The 17629-nt window shown below is 41.1% G+C and overlaps 1 long non-coding RNA gene across 2 annotated transcripts in view; it reads right to left on the bottom strand.

The window, feature by feature from the left end:
- LOC143656207 (uncharacterized) overlaps positions 1 to 17629 on the bottom strand; it is a 370650-nt gene that overhangs the window by 237877 nt on the left and 115144 nt on the right. For both annotated transcript variants that reach the window (XR_013162430.1, XR_013162431.1), the window contains exon 3: positions 16162 to 16331. This is a non-coding gene — a long non-coding RNA (uncharacterized LOC143656207). The remainder of the gene's footprint in view (positions 1 to 16161; positions 16332 to 17629) is intronic.

A 17629-nucleotide genomic window follows, 5' to 3' on the forward strand; every position in this document is an offset into this window, starting at 1 on the left:
AGCTTTTTGTCCTCTTCTTGTCCTTGGCAGTCAACAGTTTGTCCACTATGTGGATAAGCATGGTTCTCTGAGTTTATCCTATTTGGGGTTCATTGGGATTCTTGAATGTCAGTATTCATGTCTTTTGTTAAATTTGAGATGTTTTCTTCTGTTACTTCCTTGAATATTCCTTCTGCCCTATCTCTCTTTCTTCTTTTTTGGGATTCCCATAATGCATATACTGTTATGCTTGATGGTATCTAACAGGTCTCTTAGGCTTCTTTTCCTTTTTTAAATTTTTCATTCTTCTCCTCATAATAAATCACTTCAATTATCTTGTCTTTGAGTTCACAGATTCGTTCTTCTGTCAGCTCCAATATGCTATGGAAACCCTCCAGGAATTTATTATTTCAGTTATTCTAGTTATGGTGGTTAATTCTGGTGTCCACTAGGCCAAGTGATTATGCCCAGTTGTCTAGTCAGGCAAACACTGGCCAGATTGTTGCTGCAAGGATATTTCATGGCTGGTTAATAAACTGGAAGGCTGGTATATTTAATCCTAAATCAGTTCATTGCATCTGTGGCTGATTACATCTGTGATCAACTAAGGCATGTCCCCAACAATGAGATAACCCAATCAGTTGAAGACTTTTAAGGAAGAAGATAGACTCTTTCACTGCTTCTTCAGCCAGTGAGCCTCTCCTGTGGAGTTTGTTCAGACCCTTCATTGGAGCTGCCAGCTTCACAATCTGCCCTATGAAGTTTGGACTCTTCCACTCCATGGTTGAGTGAGATACCTTTATAAATCTCACATTTACAGATCTCTTCTGTTGGTTCTGTTTCTCTAGAGAACCCTGATTAACACAGCTTGTACTGGGAGTGGTCCTTGAGAAACAGAATCTTAAAATTCAGCTTTTACTATTGGTTTTCTACTCTGACTAGACCCAGAGGCACTAATTACTCTGTTTCCAATAATCAAGATGGCACTAATGGTCCATAGGTAAGCTGGCAAAAGAGATACTCAACGTATCACCATTAGACTCTGCTCATTGTACACTTTTATGAAGCAAAGCTCTGGGTTAGACTGTTTTTGACAACTTTATGGGATTTTGTGGAATAAAGAGGTACAAAATGCTGGCTGGTTGTTGTTAGATACATTAGATACAGTGATAAGGGAAAGGGATGAGCGTGAGGCTTCAAGTTTGCACCTTAAGCACTGTATGAATTATGTAAAAGTTTCCATGTGTGCCCTGAAAGAAAATCTTATTTCCTGTGGTTGCACACTTGAGATCTCTAAAAACCAAAGAGCCTCACTGTGCAAGTTGTAGATTTACAACGTAAACTAAAAATCTCAACTTTTGCAGGGTGTCTGCTGTTAAAGTAAGGGCTTTGATTGGGGAAGAATGGGATTCTGAAATATGGGATGGTGATATATGTTTTGATAATGATGGTGATGGGGAGACAAGATCCATGGAATCTGCTGAGCCTTTTCAGATAGACCTGTAATGTACTTCCCTGAAGAAAGAGCTTCCTGTCCTCCAGCCTGCCTTGAGGAAACAGCTTCTTGACCACCAGTCTTCTCAGAGGACTCTGTCACCTAACCACCACCTAATGAGTTAACCCTTCAGTGCCTGCTAACCCTGTAACCACCTCGCCTGGGGAAACAGCCCTCACTTCTCTGTCTGGAGAGATTAATCCTGTTTCACCAGATTAAACTGCAATGGAATGCCCTGAGGTAATTAGCTTGAATGACACTTCTGTTTCTTTAATGATCCACTGTCACTACCCCTTTTTCCTTCAAGATCTCTAACTAAAGTCTCATCACATCCCAAAAGGTGAGGTACGTAGTATCACCCATGAGGAGGTATGCTATACTCCAAAAGAACCACATGAATTTTCCACTGTATATAGGCAGAAATCAGGGGAATATGTGTGGTATAGATATTAAGGGTGTGGGATAATGGTGGAAAGAATATAAAGTTGAATCAAGCTGAATTTATTGACATGGCCCCATTAAGCAGAGATTCTGCATTCAGTGTTGTAGCTTGAGAAGTTAGAATGGGTATTAACAGTTTATTTGGATGGTTGGCTGAAACATGGATCAAAAGGTGGCCAACATTACCTGAGGTCAAAATGCCACAACTGCCCTGCTATAATGTAGATAAGGGGATCCAGAGGCTTAGAGAGATGGGAACGCTAGAATGGATTTATCATGGATTACCTGCTCACATGCTCTAGGAATGTCCAGAGGACACATCTTTCACCAGAACCTGGAGAAATAAACTCATGAGACTAGTGCCATCATCCCTGAAGAACTCTGTAGACAACCTTCTCTGTAGGTCAGATATTATAGTGGGAACTGCTGTCACTGAGCTGGACTCTTTAAACACAATGGGGATGACTGGATCCCAAGTTGGCAGAAGCCATGTGGTGACAGTTAATCACCACAGACAAGGTGGAAGTGGTCACCATAATTGGGCAGAGGACTCAAATCAGCAGTCAAAATAATCTGACTCTCAGAGATTTGTGGAATTGGCTAGTAGATCATGGGGTATGTAGAAGTAAAATAGATGGTCAGTCTACTGAACTCTTATTTGGATTTTACCAGGGTGTCTGTGCACAGGGTAAAAGGAAATGATGAATATTTCAGTGATTATTGAAAACTGGCTCAAAAGAGAAACTAATTCTAGGAGACCCCCCCTACCTAGCAAAATAGTGAGTCAGAAACAATGCCATATTCCTGGAGGGACTGCAGAGATTAGTGCCACTCTTAAGGACTTGAAGGATGCAGGACTGGTAATTCCCACCACATCCCCAGACAACCCTCCTATGTGGCTTGTGCAGAAAACCGATGGGATTTGGAGGATGACAGTGGATTATCATAAGCTTAACCAGTTGGTGGCTCTAATTGCAGCTGCTGTTCCAGATGTAGTATCATTGCTTGAGCAAATCAACACAATGCCTGGTACCTTCTATGGCGCTATTGATCTGGCAAATGCTTTTTTCTCAATAGCTGTAAGGACAAGCAGACACAGTTTGCATTCAGCTGACAAGCTAGGGGTATACCTACACTGTCCTGACTCAGGGGTATATCAACACTCCTGCCCTATGTCACAATCTTGTCTGCAGAGATCTTTTGATCATTTCTGTCTCCCACAAGACATCACACTGGTCCATTATATTGATGATATCATGCTAATTGGAGCTAGTAAGCAAGAAATGGCAACTACTCTAGACTTATTCATAAGGCCTTTGCATGTCAGGTGATAGGAGACAAAGCCAACAAAAATACATGGCCTTCCACCTTAGTGAAATTTCTAAGTGTCCAGTGGTGTGGGGCATGCCGACATATCCCGTCTAAGGTAAAGGATAAGCTGTTGCATTTGGCCCCTCCTCAACCAAAAAAAGAGGGACAATGCCTAGTTGGTTTCTTTGGATCTTGGCAACAACATATTCCTCATTTGGGTGTGCTACTCTCACCCATTTATTGAGTGACCAGAGAAGTTAGTAGTTCTGAATGGTGACCAGAACAAGAGGACCCTCTGCAACATGTCCAGGCTGTTGTGCTAGCTGCTCTGCCACTTGGGCCATGTGATCCAGCAGATCCAATGGTGCTGGAAGTGTCAATGGCAAATAAGATGCTGCCTGGAGTCTTTGGCAAGACCCTATAAGAGAATCACAACACAAACCCTTAGGATTTTGGAGCAAAGCCTTACCATCCACTGCAGATAACTAACTCTCCTTTTGAGAGATAGTTGTTAGCCTGCTACTAGGCCTTAGTAGAGACTGACTGCTTAACCACGGACCAACAAATTACCATGAGACCTGAGTTGCCTATTTTGGGCTGGATGTTGTCTGACCCAACAAGCCATTAAGTTGGGCATGCACAGCAGTACAACATCATAAAATGGAAATGGTATATTAGAGACAGGGCTCAAGCAGGTCCTGAAGGCACAAGTAGGTTACATGAGGAAGTAGCTCAAAGTGGTCCTCACTCCCACCATATTACCTTCTCTTTCCCAGACCAGACCTATGGCCTCTTGGAGAGCATCTTACAGTCAGTTGACTGAGGTAGAGAAAACTTAGGCCTTCTTTACAGATGGTCCTGCATGACATGCAGAGACCACTGAGATGTGGACAGCTACACCACTACAGCCCCATTCTGTTATGTCCTTAAAGGACAGTGGTGAGGGGAAATCCTTCCAGTGGGTGAAACTTTGAGCAGTGCATCTAGTTGTTCATTTTGCTTGGAAGGAGAACTGGCCAGAGGTGTGTTTGTATACTGACACATGGACTGTTGCTAATGGTTTGGCTGGATGGTCAAGGACTTGGAAGGAGCATAATTGGAAAACTGGTGACACATAGGTCTGGGGAAGAGGTATATGGATAGACCTTTCTGAGCAGGCAAAGAACTTGAAGACATCTGTGTCCCATGTGAATGCTCACCAGAGGGTAACTTTAGCAGAGGAACATTTTAATAATTAAGTGGATAAGATGACCTATCCTGTGGACACAAGTCATCCTCTTTCCTCAGCCACTCCTGCCATTGCCCAATGGGCTCATGAACAAAGTGGGCATGGTGGTAGGGATGGAGGTTATGCATGGGTTCAGCAACATGGACTTCCACTCACCAAGGCCAACCTGACCATGACACTGCTGGCTGCCCAATCTACCAGCAGCAGAGACCCACACTCAGTCCCCAATATGGCACCATTCCCCAACATGATCACCCTGCAACCTGGAGACTACCTGATTACATTAGATGACTTCCATCATGGAAAGGATAGTGATTTGTTCTAACTGGAATAGACAAATACTCTCTACCACCCAGGCATGATCAATGCCAGCCAGCTGAGTCAAAGCCATTCAGGTTCACCCAACTCTGTTTTCACTAAGGCCTAGTTTCCTCAAGAAATAATAGGATAAACATTAAACAGGTGGAGAGAAAGGCAGAACAATATTGTGGCAGACTATATGGTCATGAAGCCAAGAGGAAAACATTCATTAAAATGCATATCCTTCCAAAAATAATTTTTAAAAATGCATATCCTTCCAAAAATGCATGGATAACTCCCCTTTGATGTTCAAGTGGCAAGTTTTAAGATTGGTCTCTGGATAATCTGATACAAGGTTATCAATTACAACTAATTGCTTATTGTTTCTTTCTCTTCATTCTTCTCAAATTTGTCTTTGTCATTTCTGTTCTATTTCCAGACAAAGGGGACTTATGCAAAAAAACTTCAGAATGTATTCATGAATATTTTAGCATGCATTTTGTGTACACATTTAATATTTTCTTCAGGGCACACAGAGCAATGAAGCGATAAGAGGGCACTAGATCACTATTTGGTTCTGGCTGCCCAACAGCTGACACTCTTAGAAGGAAGTGGCAAATTCCCTCTACTGACATAGATGGAAGATCTTGGGCAAAACCTAGGAACATAGAGCTTTCCTGGTTAAAGGTAGAGGTGTGTGTGTAGGAGGGACATGAGAAAGATGAAGAAGTAAGGAAAGGAGACAAGATGGCATCTGTTGTGCCCTTAAAGAGGAATAATGGTTCAGCTTGCATTTATTCACTTCCTCAATCACTCATTCATTCACATACACTAAACATATGATCCTGGACCTGTGCTATTTCTGGGATATGAAGTTAGTTAAAACATAGTAACTGGGTGGGCCATGGTGGCTCAGTAGGCAGAGTTCTCACCTGCCATGCCGGAGACCTGGGTTCGATTCCTGGTGTCTGTCCATGCAAAAACAAACAAACAAACAAATAACAACAACAACAAACACTATAGTTAACTGCTACAAGGAACTCACAATCAGGTGTGAAGCTAGCACAGAAACCAGCAACCAGGAAACTATCCAAAATTCCATTGGAGAGGCTGCAAACAGGAATTAGAATCCACCAAACATAGTACTGGTAGGCTTCCTGAAAGAGGCAATACTTGATCTAAGCCTTAAGGATGATTTAGCTATAGACAGAGGACTGCTACCCAAGAGACTGCATGCACAAATGTCCTGACGCATTAGAGACTGAGGCAAATTCTATGACTGGAATTCCATGGTTCTGCATGGATGGAATTGAGAGGAGGGGAAGGGGCAAGAAAGAAGGCTAGAGGAGTAGGGCGCCTTCACCAAGAGGCAACGGATTTAGAACCATTAAAGGATGTAGAAAATGCTTGGTTTTTAGAAAGATCACCCTTATTTGAATTTGGAGAGTACAAAAGAAAGGAGATGGGGTATTGTAGTGGTTTAGGAGAGATGATGAGTGCCTAGATGGAAGGACTAGATGGAAAGAGGGCTAAAGAATGGAGAGGAAGTGATGGGACTAAAAGAGATTTAAGAGTAAAAGGGACAAAACAGGTAACTGAATAGATGTAGTGTATCTAATTTTTCTATGGTTCTATCTCCTTTAAGTGCCTGTTGAGGAGGCAGAATAATGGTTGAGAGTCCAGACACTGGAACCAGATGACCTAATCTCCAAAACAGGGCAAAGGATGGTCTTTAACATAGTGCAATTTAGAGTATGGTCCAAGGATCAATGCTGATCCATGAAGGCTTTGGTACAGATCAGTCACACATAATGAATTGAAAATAAGCCTTCATCAACTTTTGTACCAATTAGACATTGCTGTCATTGTGCCATGGCCTACAAAACATCTTTATTTTACAACCAGATGTATTGGAAATTTACGAACAAAATGGCCATTCACTGCAGATAGTTTGAGAAGCATGGGTAGAGAACAGTGGTTCCAAAACTTTGTTTCATATTAGAATCAGCTGGGGAGCTTTTAGACCCCGTGACACCCAGACTGATCCCATATCAATTAAATGAGGATCCCTGGAAATGGGACTGAACAATTAGTATTCTTTAAAGTTCCCCCAAGGGATTCTAATGTATAGCCATGTTTGAGAACTTGTGGTCTAGAGCAGGGATTTCCAAACTTTAATGACATCACTTGGGATCTTGTAAAAATACATATTCTGATTTATTAGATGTGGAGTGGGACCCAATACTCTGCATTTCCACAAACTCCCACATAACACTGACGCTGCTGCTCTATTGACCACGCTATGAATAGCATATCTGTTATGATACACTAAAAGTTGTGCTTACTTAACCAAACTGTTGACATTCAAAGAACAGTGTAGAATTTTACCTGCGGAACAAATCTGAAAGGTAGTACAGAAGGAAGAAATTGAAGCTCAGATACAATAGCAAACTAGTAAGTAGAATAAGAAGGACCCAGGTCCCCTGACACTCAAAATCCTCACTTCCCATTACACATTCTGTCATTGTAATTGCTACAATTTCCAGTGTTGGTTTTGAGCATCCATCAGTTATGTTGCCTTCCTTACCCACCACTCTTACTCCTATCCCAATTACTGGTTTTCTAATAAAGTAACTGTGCTGGTTTAAAGCTGTTATGTGTCCAAGAAAAGACCATATTCTTTTAATCCATTCCTATGGGTGCAGAACTGTTTTGGGTAGGACCTTTTGGTTAGGTTATTTCAATTTGAGATGTGACCCTCCCCATGCAAGGTGGGTCTTAATCCTTTTACTGGGGTACTTTATGAGGGGATAAAAGAGAGATAAAACCAAGGGAGCTAAGAGAGAAAAGTCTCAGAGAAACTAAGAGAGTATCCACAGAAGCTTGGAGAGGAGGCCATTGGAATCAGAAGCTGAAAGAAGTGAAATCCAGGAGTGAAGGACCAGTAGACATCACCATGTGCCTTCCCATGTGACAGAGGTATCCGGATGCCAGCAGCCTGTCTTCAGTATACAGGTATCACCCTGTTGATGCCTTAATTGGGACATTTTCATGGCCTTAGAACTGTAAATTTTTTTTTTTTTTATTAACGGAAAGAAAAAAAAGAAATTAACACAACATTTAGAAATCATACCATTCTACATATGCACTCAGTAATTCTTAACATCATCACATAGATGCATGATCATTGTTTCTTAGTACATTTGCATCAGTTTAGAGGAACTAGCAACACAACAGAAAAAGATATAAAATGTCAATATAAAGAAAAGAAATAAAAGTAGTAGTAATAGTAAAAAACAACAACAACAAACAAACCAACAAGCAAACAAAAACAAAAAAAACCCTATAGCTCAGATGCAGCTTCATTCAGTATTTTAACATGATTACTTTACAATTAGGTATTATTGTGCTGTCCATTTTTGAGTTTTTGTATCTAGTCCTGTTGCACAATCTGTATCCCTTCAGCTTCAATTACCCATTGTCTTACCCTGTTTCTAACTCCTGCTGAACTCTGTTACCAATGACATATTTCAAGTTTATTCTCGAATGTCCGTTCACAACAGTGGGACCATACAGTATTTGTCCTTTAGTTTTTGGCTGGATTCACTCAGCATAATATTCTCTAGGTCCATCCATGTTATTACATGGTTCACAAGTTTATCTTGTCTTAAAGCTGCATAATATTCCATCGTATGTATATACCACAGTTTGTTTAGCCACTCTTCTGTTGATGGAGATTTTGGCTGTTTCCATCTCTTTGCAATTGTAAATAACGCTGCTATAAACATTGGTGTGCAAATGTCCGTTTGTGTCTTTGCCCTTAAGTCCTTTGAGTAGATACCTAGCAATGGTATTGCTGGGTCGTATGGCAATTCTATATTCAGCTTTTTGAGGAACCGCCAAACTGCCTTCCACAGTGGTTGCACCCTTTGACATTCCCACCAACAGTGAATAAGTGTGCCTCTTTCTCCGCATCCTCTCCAGCACTTGTCATTTTCTGTTTTGTTGATAATGGCCATTCTGGTGGGTGTGAGATGATATCTCATTGTGGTTTTGATTTGCATTTCTCTAATGGCCAGGGACATTGAGCATCTCTTCATGTGCCTCTTGGCCATCCGTATTTCTTCTTCTGGTAGGTGTCTGTTTAAGTCTTTTTCCCATTTTGTAATTGGGTTGGCTGTCTTTTTGTTGTTGAGTTGAATAATCTCTTTATAAATTCTGGATACTAGACCCTTATCTGATATGTCATTTCCAAATATTGTCTCCCATTGTGTAGGCTGTCTTTCTACTTTCTTGATGAAGTTCTCTGATGCACAAAAGTGTTTAATTTTGAGGAGCTCCCATTTATTTATTTCCTTCTTCAGTGTTCTTGCTTTAGGTTTAAGGTCCATAAAACCACCTCCAGTTGTAAGATCCATAAGATATCTCCCAACATTTTCCTCTAACTGTTTTATGGTCTTAGACCTAATGTTTAGATCTTTGATCCATTTTGAGTTAACTTTTGTATAGGGTGTGAGAGATGGGTCTTCTTTCATTCTTTTGCATATGGATATCCAGTTCTCTAGGCACCATTTATTGAAGAGACTGTTCTGTCCCAGGTGAGTTGGCTTGACTGCCTTATCAAAGATCAAATGTCCATAGATGAGAGGGTCTATATCTGAGCACTCTATTCGATTCCATTGGTCGATATATCTATCTTTATGCCAATACCATGCTGTTTTGACCACTGTGGCTTCATAATATGCCTTAAAGTCAGGCAGCGCGAGACCTCCAGCTTCGTTTTTTTTCCTCAAGATGTTTTTAGCAATTCGGGGTACCCTGCCCTTCCAGATAAATTTGCTTATTGGTTTTTCTATTTCTGAAAAATATGTTGTTGGGATTTTGATTGGTATTGCATTGAATCTGTAAATCAATTTAGGTAGGATTGACATCTTAACTATATTTAGTCTTCCAATCCATGAACACGGTACGCCCTTCCATCTATTTAGGTCTTCTGTGATTTCTTTTAACAGTTTTTTGTAGTTTTCTTTATATAGGTTTTTTGTCTCTTTGGTTAAATTTATTCCTAGGTATTTTATTCTTTTAGTTGCGATTGTAAATGGGATTCGTTTCTTGATTTCTACCTCAGCTTGTTCATTACTAGTGTATAGAAAAGCTACAGATTTTTGAATGTTGATCTTGTAGCCTGCTACTTTGCTGTACTCATTTATTAGCTCTAGTAATTTTGTTGTGGATTTTTCTGGGTTTTCTACATATAGTATCATATCGTCTGCAAACAGTGATAGTTTTACTTCTTCCTTTCCAATTTTGATGCCTTGTATTTCTTTTTCTTGCCTAATTGCTCTGGCTAGAACTTCCAACACAATGTTGAATAATAGTGGTGATAGTGGACATCCTTGTCTTGTTCCTGATCTTAGGGGGAAAGTTTTCAATTTTTCCCCATTGAGGATGATATTAGCTGTGGGTTTTTCATATATTCCCTCTATCATTTTAAGGAAGTTCCCTTGTATTCCTATCTTTTGAAGTGTTTTCAGCAGGAAAGGATGTTGAATCTTGTCAAATGCCTTCTCTGCATCAATTGAGATGATCATGTGATTTTTCTGCTTTGATTTGTTGATATGGTGTATTACATTAATTGATTTTCTTATGTTGAACCATCCTTGCATACCTGGGATGAATCCTACTTGGTCATGATGTGTAATTCTTTTAATGTGTTGCTGGATACGATTTGCTAGAATTTTATTGAGGATTTTTGCATCTGTATTCATTAGAGAGATTGGTCTGTAGTTTTCTTTTTTTGTAATATCTTTGCCTGGTTTTGGTATGAGGGTGATGTTGGCTTCATAGAATGAATTAGGTAGTTTTCCCTCCACTTCGATTTTTTTGAAGAGTTTGAGGAGAGTAGGTACTAATTCTTTCTGGAATGTTTGATAGAATTCACATGTGAAGCCGTCTGGTCCTGGACTTTTCTTTTTAGGGAGGTTTTGAATAACTAATTCAATCTCTTTACTTGTGATTGGTTTGTTGAGGTCGTCTATTTCTTCTTGAGTCAAAGTTGGTTGTTCATGTCTTTCCAGGAACCTGTCCATTTCTTCTAAATTGTTGTATTTATTAGCGTAAAGTTGTTCATAGTATCCTGTTATTACCTCCTTTATTTCTGTGAGGTCAGTAGTTATGTCTCCTCTTTCATTTCTAATCTTATTTATTTGCATCCTCTCTCTTCTTCTTTTTGTCAATCTTGCTAAGGGCCCATCAATCTTGTTGATTTTCTCATAGAACCAACTTCTGGTCTTATTGATTTTCTCTATTGTTTTCATGTTTTCAATTTCATTTATTTCTGCTCTAATCTTTGTTATTTCTTTCCTTTTGCTTGCTTTGGGATTAGTTTGCTGTTCTTTCTCCAGTTCTTCCAAGTGGACAGTTAATTCCTGCATTTTTGCCTTTTCTTCTTTTCTGATAAAGGCATTTAGGGCAATAAATTTCCCTCTTAGCACTGCCTTTGCTGCGTCCCATAAGTTTTGATATGTTGTGTCTTCATTTTCATTTGCCTCTAGGTATTTACTAATTTCTCTTGCAATTTCTTCTTTGACCCACTTGTTGTTTAAGAGTGTGTTGTTGAGCCTCCATGTATTTATGAATTTTCTGGCACTCCGCCTATTATTGATTTCCAACTTCATTCCTTTATGATCCGAGAAAGTGTTGTGTATGATTTCAATCTTTTTAAATTTGTTAAGACTTGCTTTGTGACCCAGCATATGGTCTATCTTTGAGAATGATCCATGAGCACTTGAAAAAAAGGTGTATCCTGCTGTTGTGGGATGTAATGTCCTATAAATGTCTGTTAAGTCAAGTTCATTTATAGTAATATTCAGGTTCTCTATTTCTTTATTGATCCTCTGTGTAGATGTTCTGTCCATTGATGAGAGTGGTGAATTGAAGTCTCCAACTATTATGGTATATGTGTCTATTTCCCTTTTCAGTGTTTGTAGTGTATTCCTCACGTATTTTGGGGCATTCTGGTTCGGTGCGTAAATATTTATGATTGTTATGTCTTCTTGTTTAATTGTTCCTTTTATTAGTATATAGTGTCCTTCTTTGTCTCTTTTAACTGTTTTACATTTGAAGTCTAATTTGTTGGATATTAGTATAGCCACTCCTGCTCTTTTCTGGTTGTTGTTTGCATGAAATATCTTTTCCCAACCTTTCACTTTCAACCTATATTTATCTTTGGGTCTAAGATGTGTTTCCTGTAGACAGCATATAGAAGGATCCTGTTTTTTAATCCATTCTGCCAGTCTATGTCTTTTAATTGGGGAATTCAGTCCATTGACATTTAGAGTTATTACTGTTTGGATAATATTTTCCTCTACCATTTTGCCTTTTGTATTATATATATCATATCTGTCTTTCCTTCTTTCTACACTTTTCTCCATGTCTCTCTCTCTGTCTTTTTGTATCTGACTCTAGTGCTTCCTTTAGTATTTCTTGCAAAGCTGGTCTCTTGGTCACAAATTCTCTTAGTGACTTTTTGTCTGAGAATGTTTTAAATTCTCCCTCATTTTTGAAGGACAATTTTGCTGGATATAGGAGTCTTGGCTGGCAGTTTTTCTCTTTTAGTAACTTAAATATATCATCCCACTGTCTTCTAGCTTCCATGGTTTCTGCTGAGAAATCTACACATAGTCTTATTGGGTTTCCCTTGTATGTGACGGATTGTTTTTCTCTCGCTGCCTTCAAGATCCTCTCTTTCTCTTTGACCTCTGACATTCTAACTAGTAAGTGTCTTGGGGAACGCCTATTTGTGTCTAATCTCTTTGGGGTGCGCTGCACTTCTTGGATCTGTAATTTTAGGTCTTTCATAAGAGTTGGGAAATTTTCAGTGATAATTTCTTCCATTAGTTTTTCTCCTCCTTTTCCCTTCTCTTCTCCTTCTGGGATACCCACTACACGTATATTTGTACGGTTCACATTGTCCTTGAGTTCCCTGATACCTTGTTCAAATTTTTCCATTCTTTTCCGGATAGTTTCTGTTTCTTTTTGGAGTTCAGATGTTTCATCCTCCAAATCACTAATTCTATCTTCTGTTTCTTTAAATCTGTCATTGTAGGTATCCATTGTTTTTTCCATCTTTTCTACTTTATCTTTCACTTCCATAAGTTCTGTGATTTGTTTTTTCAGTTTTTCTATTTCTTCTTTATGTTCAGCCCATGTCTTCTTCATGTCCTCCCTCAATTTATCGATTTCGTTTTTGAAGAGGTTTTCCATTTCTGTTCGTATATTCAGCATTAGTTGTTTCAGCTCCTGTATCTCATTTGAACTATTGGTTTCTTCGTTTGACTGGGCCATATGTTCAATTTTCTGAGCGTGATCCGTTATCTTCTGCTGGCGTCTGGGCATTTAGTCAGATTTCCCCGGGTGTTCGACCCCACAGGTTGAAAGATTTTTCTGCGCAGTCTCTGGGTTCTGTTCTTCCTATCCTGCCCAGTAGGTGGCACACGTGGCACACGCCTGTCTGTGGGTTCCACCAGCGAAAGTTGCTGTGGGTCCCTCAACTCTGGAAAACTCTCGCCGTAGGGGAGGTTCGGCAACCGAAGCGTCTTGGAAGAATGCCAGCTGGCCCGGGGTTCCAAACGCGGGGAGGGTCGCCGGCTGTCGCAGCACAGGAGAGCGTCCGGCCAAATTAGCTAGTCGGCCCGGGGCACCAAGCGTGGCGGGAGGGCGCCAGCTGTCGCAGCCCGGGAGAGTGCACTGCTCCCAGCCGACGGGGGAGTCACGTGTTTGGAAGGGATCCCCCGGTCACTGTTCTCCGCAGTCTGGGGATTTCCGACCCAACTATCTCAGTTGTTCCGGGGGGCCTCGTGTGGTGGGGGCACCAGCCGCCGCGGCCTAAGGGGACCGCCTGTCCAATTCTACCAGCTGGCCTGGGAAGGTGGAAGGGAGGGACTCCGGTCGCTTGCTGTCCCACCCAGGAAAGCCCGTGCCCCTTGGTGATCTCACCGGAGCTGGTTCTCCCAGATAGTCAGCCGTTCCAGGATGGGGTACGCTGTCCCTTTGATCTCCCTCGTGGCTCCGGGAGCTGCTCTGTATTATCTCCACTCCCCCAGTAGTTGTTCTGGAGGAGGAAAGGTGAGGGCGGCAAGGCTGTCGAGGCTGGTGGCGGAGGAGCACGGTGAAGGCGGGGGAAGAGGGCACCGTGTTGGTTGGAGAGCAGCCGGAGCAGGAGGGGGAGGAGGGGGGTAGAGAGGGGGTAGGGAGGTCGGGCGGCTCGGCTGCTGCGGGGCGCGTGCGCCGCGCGGCGGTCCGGCAGAGAGAGACAGAACTGTAAATTTTAAGTTACTAAATATCCATTGTAAAAGCCAATCCATTTCTGGTATACTGCATTCTGGTAGCTTTAGCAAACTGAAACAGTAACTTTGGGAAAGTTATACATTCTTCTTAGCTGAATTAAAGAGAAAAGGAAATTTTCCCATTTCTAGGCTTGGCCCTAACAAAACCTCACACCTCTGCCTTCCAATTAGATTTCACCAGAGTATCCTTCTAGGTAAAAAGGACAAAGAGGAACAAAGGAAGAGAAGCAGGATAAACCAATCCAAAGCATAGCATCTTCCAAGATTAATATGCTTCCTCTCTAAGGGTGCATTTGCTTCCCAAATGATGACAACTGTTAAAAAAAAATCTTAAATGCTCATATCTCAGATGTAGACCAGGCCATTGAGGGAGATATTCTGAAAATCCTTTTTTGACACCCCTAAGCATTCAGTGTTCATAAAGCCTGAGACTTGTACATAGAGTGAAGAAGAAGTGAGGGTATTACTATCACAGAATCTTTTTTTTAAACTGTGACATAAAAGTCCTTTGTTATTTTCCAACTTCCTTCTGCACTTCAACATGGGAGAATAGTCTTTTGTCTCTTCTTCAGGTGCATTTTGTTTTTTTTTTTTTTTGTCACGGGCAGGCAACCAGAAATAAACCTGGGTCTCCGGCAGGTTCCCCCGAGCCACCATTGCCCACCCCAGATGCATTTTGTATATGTTCCTGTATTGCATTAAAGTGAAGGATATAAATGAGGCTTCTCATGAGACCATAAATCTTTTCAGGGATTGAAATCACATCTTACTCAGATTTACAGCTTTGTGTTCTTAGCTGCTGGACACACAGAAAGTGCTCAATTACATCTTGTTGAATAAACAAAATCATTCCTATTTTACATGCAACATGACTTAAAATTGGGATGATCCAATAAACTGGAGAAGAAGGTATCACATGTAAGTCAGACATGAAGGTCTCCAAGGTGGGAATCAGGGTCTAGTCATATCAAGGGCAAAATCTGGAGAGTGGGGACTTGAGCTGGTCTTCAGAAACAAATTGGCATAAACAAGAAAAGAAGAAGAACTCTGAAGCCCATGAGTGTTCTGGATTCTGACAATTTGGACAACTTTCAGAAATTGTTCAGCATAAAGCTGGGATGACCCAACAGTTGATACAATGGAGATGGTAAGTCCCAAAAGTGGGAAAAGGGGCAAAACAGGGCTCCCAACTTTAATCCACAAGTGTGGGCCAGAAAAAGTTGGTGGGGGACTTTCAGAGATGATAGAACTGGAATGGGAAAGACCTCCTGAATCTTGAATCACTGTGAACAAGTTGAAGGACATACCTGTGATTGGGATTTTGGCTGCACGGGGTTGGAGAACTGCCAGCTTCCCAATCTAGCTACTGTCTTAATGGTGTTATATAGTGCTTAATGTTAATTAAATGTGTACTGCAGTTCTGTGCCAAGAGCTCTTGCAAAATCTAGTGCATGGGGAGAAGAAGACAGCCGTGTTTGCGGCAGCGGCCATTCCCAAACGTCTACAGACCAAAGTGGACAGTCATGAAAAAATTCATCTGGCACCTTGACAGAGATGATTGGAGGGGAAAGATAGTCTGCACAGTACAAACAATTATAGTAGAGGGGCTGATCAATATGTCTGGGCCTCCCGCTAATAAAAGGTGAGGATGGGGTGAGTCTTCTCACTCCTCTCATTACATATTACCTCCTTGCTTTACCCTATTGGTAAAATAGGAACCTATGGCAGGAAAAGAGAAGACTGTTGCCACACAGCAGAAGTAAAATGTTGGATATGTTAATAATGAAGCCATGTTTCCAGTTTGGTTAAGACCTGAGCTACACAAGTAATATTAGCTAATAATTAGGAGTGCCTTACTATTGGCCAAATCCTATGCTGAGTATTTTATAAACATTGCTCTATGAAACAAGTTTGAGTTAAGTTCTATTATTATAAGGACATTGAAATTAACAGACATTAGGTAACCCCCAAAGGTTATACATGTCGTATGTACGAAGTAGAGTTTTAACTTAAGGCAGCTATGGATGATGACAGCCCACAGGTTTAACCACTGAACTTACCTCCTGGCCACTGGATTTGTCTCTCCTCCAGGCTCTGACATCTTAATGCAACATGAAGGCAGAGGGTGAGTATACGGGTTTACTTCTGAGAGTCTCTGCAGCCTCTCGTTCTTTCTCTTCTCCTGCTGTCCTCCTCCTCCCCACCTCCTACTTGTCTTCAGGTCCAATGTCTGCTCAGGGCAAGAGAGAAAGAAGTCATAATCAACTTCTTCAAGCATCTTTTCAGAGCTCTGCCTCAGCAGCCCAACGCTGCAGCCTTGTCCAAACTGTCAGAGCCATCTGCCTGCAGTCCGCATGATAGAAAGACCATCTGTCAGCCTCTGACCCATGTCTTCTTGCCTCACAGACCACTCAGGCCAGCTCCATGTTTGCTGAGAGCCCCCTGAGGTCTCTGCCTCCACAGTCCATCTCCCCAAACCTGACTGACAATATCACACAGTTAGAAAAGGGATGCAAAGTATAGACTAAACTGAGAATCCATGTTCTCTATGGGAAAACACACATACACACACAGAGCAAACACTCAGTTCGGTTTTGGATCATTTTCTTAAAAGAAAATAATTCTTTACTATAAGCTTTTATTAAACACAAATATCCACAGATGCTGCAGGGAATATATACAAGGACTGGGTATCCTGCTAATATTGCCTTTTCAAGTTAAGCCACATGAAGAAAAAAATATCAGTATTACAGGATTATCCAAAATTATAGTTCATGGTTTCTTACCTTTAACCATGTGGTCCAGTAGTTCTCAATCCTAACTGCACAATAGAATGATGTGGAGAGCTTTAAAAATAAGTTCAAAGCTGGGAGTCCATGCTGTACCAATTAAACATGAATCTCTGGAGCAAGGACTGCAACAGTATTTTTTTTTTAAGTTTCCCAGGTTATTCTAATCTGCAAATGAGAGTGAGAACCACTGGGTAGCCATAGAGTAACAGAAAAAGTCTATCACCGAATGGGAGGGATGCAGGGCAGAGGGCATTGATCTTTATTTTAGATGCTCAGGGAAGGATTCACTGAATAAATGGCCTTTGAGCTGAGACATGGCTGACATGAAGCACCAGAATATTCCATGCAGAGGGTCTAGCAAGTATAAAAGGCTCTAGAGTGAGAATAAGCAGCATATCTTAGAAGAACAACAAGAAAGAAGGGTGGTTGAGTATGAAAGAGAGGAAGAGGCATGCTAGGAGATGAGCGGTGATCAGGAGCAGTGTCTAGAGTCTAGATCTTGCAGCCTATGGGCGAAAGTTTGGATTTTCTTCTAAATCTCCTAAGAACCCACTGTAGTGTTTTAAGTAATTGTGAAACAATATTTTATTTTATTTTTTAAAGATCATTCCAGCTATCGTATGGAAAATGTGTTGGGGTTGGGTGGCAGAGTAGAAGAAGGAAGGAGATGAGGATGGGTTGGACAAGCATGTTGCTTGCAATGGCTGGATGACGTTGTGGTGGCCATTCGTGAACA

The sequence above is a fragment of the Tamandua tetradactyla genome, chromosome 14 (assembly GCF_023851605.1).
Source record: "Tamandua tetradactyla isolate mTamTet1 chromosome 14, mTamTet1.pri, whole genome shotgun sequence".
NCBI classification, from domain to species: domain Eukaryota; kingdom Metazoa; phylum Chordata; class Mammalia; order Pilosa; family Myrmecophagidae; genus Tamandua; species Tamandua tetradactyla.